This window comes from Microcebus murinus, chromosome 14 (assembly GCF_040939455.1).
Source record: "Microcebus murinus isolate Inina chromosome 14, M.murinus_Inina_mat1.0, whole genome shotgun sequence".
Lineage (NCBI taxonomy): Eukaryota > Metazoa > Chordata > Mammalia > Primates > Cheirogaleidae > Microcebus > Microcebus murinus.
In genome coordinates this window covers 81,415,955-81,420,154 of record NC_134117.1, presented here as the reverse complement: position 1 = coordinate 81,420,154, position 4,200 = coordinate 81,415,955, and the positions used below count along the sequence as shown (strand labels likewise).

The window sequence follows — 4,200 nt, the reverse complement described above, 5'->3', positions numbered from 1 at the left end:
CCCAGCACAAAAGTGCAGACACCCACCGGACCCTCAGTCTCAGCTTTCGGATGTTTTTGCCACTCTAAGGACCCGCAGGCCCGCTGGGCCTTCGGGCAGGACAGAGAGCCCCGGGATCCGACGTGGAGAGCTGCGTGTACGTACGTCCCCATCAGGAGGCGGTCCCCACCTCCGCGGCTCTCCCCTCGCGGGGAGCGGCAGCCCCAGCCGGCAGCCGCAGGGCATCAGGGAAGACACCAGGCTGGGCCCCCCGCGGCACAGCGGGGGCACGTCCCCCGCACTCGACTTAGGGAAGGCTGCTGGAGACTGCTGCGGCCACCCTGCTGCCGGGTTTCTGGAGGGCTTCCTGGAAGCAGCCTCCACACCAAGCCCTTGGAAGGCCCAGGCGACGGAGGAGCCGGTCAGGCAGGGGCCGAGGACGGTGAGAGGCCGGGCGGGAAGGAGCATGTCAGGCAGGGGCAGAGGACGGTGACAGGCCGGGCGGGGAGGAGCCGGTCAGGCGGGGGCCCAGGACAGTGACGGGCCTGGCCGGGGAGGAGTGCGTCAGGCAGGGGCAGAGGAGACGGGCTGGGTAAGGGGTAGAGTGACAGTTAGGGCACAATTCACAATCGCAAAGACGTGGAAGCGACCCGAGTGCCCATCCATCCAGGAGTGCATTAATAAAATGTGGCGCGTGGACACCACGGAGTGCCATTCGGCTGTGAGGAGCAGCGGTGAGAGGGCGCCTCTCGTGTTCTCCTGGCCAGAGCTGGAACCCGTTCCAGTAAGCCAGGTATCCCAAGAATGGACACACGAGCACCACGTGAGCGCGCTCACCAGCAAATTGGTACGAACGGATGGACACCTAAGTGGACGGAGAGGAATCACCTTCATCGGGTGGGTGTCGGGCGGGTGGGGGGAGGCGATGGGCATCCACATCCATTAGGAATGGGGTGGGTGCGCACCGACTGGGGGATGGGCGCACTTGAAGCTCTGACCCCAGGGGGGAGGCTTGGAGAGGGCAACTGTACCCGACCTTAACACTGGTACCCCCACAATACGCTGGAACAACATGAGAGGTATATGAATGAGAACACAGGGGGGAGGGGTGCACGGGCAACACATGTCACCTGAATACTTGTACTCCCATCATCTGCTTGAAAAGAGAGAGAAAAGAAAATGCAATCATAGAGGTAAGAGACACTTTTTAAAAATCATGAATCCGAAGAGAAAAGTAAAAGGAGGCCTGTGGAGCAGGTCTGGGTGTGACTCCGGATCCCCCAACATCAGGTGCCACCACCAAAGATTCCTGCGTGGAGCCCATAGAACCCCCAAAAGCAACGGGACGAGTTCTGGTCACATACTCCCTCAAAATGACATCCTGGCCTTCTTCTGGAACTCCCTCCCCTCTCAGACTCTCAAGGTTTTCTCCAGCGTGTCTGTTCCCACAGAGCAGACCTTTGGTCTGAGACCTGACAGTCCAGATGCCACGCATGCTGCCGCGTGGCGGCGGTGTCGCGGCTTGGGACAAGAGGAGGCCCCACGGTGCGGGCTGAGGCGCCAGGCACCGCGGCGGGCGCTGAGGGTTGGGGTCACCCCCACCCCGGGCCGCCGCCGCGCTCCCAGAAAGGGGACAGAACAAGAGGCAAAAAAAAAAAAAAAAAAAAAGAAGCAGCCTGTGGCCCCCGGTATTCCCAGGCGGTCTCCCATCCAAGTACTGACCGGGCCCGACCCTGCTTAGCTTCCGAGACCAGACGAGATCGGGGGGCGTTCAGGGTGGTGTGGCCCTAGACGGCGGCGGAGGGCGCCCCTGCCCCGCTCAAGAAGCCGAGCCTCTCTGCGCTTTCCCCCCGCCGCCGCCGCCGCCGCCGCCGCCGCCGCCTCCCGCCCCAGGCCCCGCGCCGGGCCGGGCCTGTTGAGCTCGCCGGCCGGGTCCCGTGGGCTCCCAGGGACGGGGGTGATGGGCGGGGCGGGGCGGGGGGCTGTCTCTCTATACACACACACACACACTCACACTCACTCACACTCACACAAGATGCGCCTCCACGGCTGGACTCGCCAAGGTGGAGCCCTCCCAGCCCCCCTCGTCTCCTCGCCCGGCCTCCTTCACCTACCCGCTGCCCACCCCCAGCGCGTCGCCGCCGCTGACGCTGACTGCGCACGCGCGCGCCCTTTGACCCCAGCCAGGGGCCGCCCTCCCCCACAACCCCTTTCAGCTGTGCCCCCCCTCGCCCTGTGGGTGGGCTGCCGCCTATTCCCCCGGGCCAGGGCTGGGGCACAGCGCAAGGGGGAGGGGAGCCAGTGTATGGGGCGTCTCTCTCTGGGGATGTGTCCCATGGGTGGGGTGGGGTGGCGTGGTTTGTGGGGCGCTGAAGAAATCAGTCCCCTCCATCTCCTACCTCTGGAAAACGCCCAAGCCCGTGGAGAACCGCCGGCACCGCTTCGTGGGGGCCGGGACCCTCCTCTGTGTCCTCCTGTGGCCCGGTCCAAGGGGCCTGGGCCTGGCCGGGGCTGCATTGGACCCCGACCACCCTGGCGTGTGGACTCGCTAAAAATCGGCCATTAGATATTGGATTCCAGCTTCATTGAGGTCATTTCACTAATGAGTGCACCGGAAAGAGTTTCCTAATCCATCTGTGAGGGTGGCAACTGAAAGAGAATTTGAAAGCTGACAGAATAGGCAAGGGAAGGCATAGGAGATTTCCACACCCAGCAAGGAAGCCTTTCCCGAAATGGAAGAAAGAAACGAGCAAACAGAGACACCGGTAGCCCGCCCGGAAAAGAGTCTGCCCCCGAGAGAAAGCACCCTGACCAGGTTCACCCGTGGGTGGGTGGCGAGCTAGCGGCGTTCAGAAGAGCGAGGCCCGCAGTCTGTGCGGAAGACACCTGCACTCGGGTGTGTGTGGCGGCCCGATTCACAAGCAGCTCTAGATGTTAAACCAAGGAGAAGCCAGGGAGTTCCCAAGGCCCCAGGTGTCCTCAGCCCACGACTGGCTGCTGTGGGAATGCGAAGCCCGGCTCCTTGTCTCAGAGCGGGGTTCCCAGGAGGATCAGGCTGAAGCTGGGACTTGGCCTCAAAGTGTCCCCTCGCATGGCCACCCCCTTCCCCTTCCTGCTCCTCTACTCCTGGTGCCCCTCCATCCAGGGGCCAGACCTTAAAGAGTCACCGCAAGAGAATCCTGGTCCCAAAGGAGCCTTCTGGGGGACCGGTGCTGAGAGAGGTTGTGGGCATGGCCCGCTGGGGCTCTGCCCGACCCAGGGCTGAGAGATGCCACCTCCCAGCTCTGGGTCCCTGCAGGAAGTGTTGGCAAGCACAGGGCCAGTCCCCCAAAGGCCCAGGTACAGGGAGCCCAGGCCAAGCAGCCTGTGGAAGAAGCCACTTGCCGTGCCACCCCGGGAACAGGACTGCAGGCCCCGGCCCTTCCCACCTCCTCCTCCTCCTCCTCCTCCCCCCCCCCCGCGCCCCCCCCGGACATGGCACAGGGCTCAGAGACACCTCAGACTCTTGCTACCCAAGGTGCAAAGGGCATCAGTTGCTCCTCCAAACCCCCCCCCCCGCCCAGCAGACCACGTTGTCCAGCCAGCCCCCGGGCCTCCCTGGGGTGCCCAGCACAAAAGTGCAGACACCCACCGGACCCTCAGTCTCAGCTTTCGGATGTTTTTGCCACTCTAAGGACCCGCAGGCCCGCTGGGCCTTCGGGCAGGACAGAGAGCCCCGGGATCCGACGTGGAGAGCTGCGTGTACGTACGTCCCCATCAGGAGGCGGTCCCCACCTCCGCGGCTCTCCCCTCGCGGGGAGCGGCAGCCCCAGCCGGCAGCCGCAGGGCATCAGGGAAGACACCAGGCTGGGCCCCCCGCGGCACAGCGGGGGCACGTCCCCCGCACTCGACTTAGGGAAGGCTGCTGGAGACTGCTGCGGCCACCCTGCTGCCGGGTTTCTGGAGGGCTTCCTGGAAGCAGCCTCCACACCAAGCCCTTGGAAGGCCCAGGCGACGGAGGAGCCGGTCAGGCAGGGGCCGAGGACGGTGAGAGGCCGGGCGGGAAGGAGCATGTCAGGCAGGGGCAGAGGACGGTGACAGGCCGGGCGGGGAGGAGCCGGTCAGGCGGGGGCCCAGGACAGTGACGGGCCTGGCCGGGGAGGAGTGCGTCAGGCAGGGGCAGAGGAGACGGGCTGGGTAAGGGGTAGAGTGACAGTTAGGGCACAATTCACAATCGCAAAG

At 64.7% G+C, this 4,200-nt stretch overlaps 1 pseudogene; it reads right to left on the bottom strand.

The window, feature by feature from the left end:
• Positions 1–1,652: 1,652 nt before the first annotated feature.
• LOC142876224 (uncharacterized) lies at positions 1,653–1,772 on the bottom strand (annotated as a pseudogene).
• Positions 1,773–4,200: the final 2,428 nt, after the last annotated feature.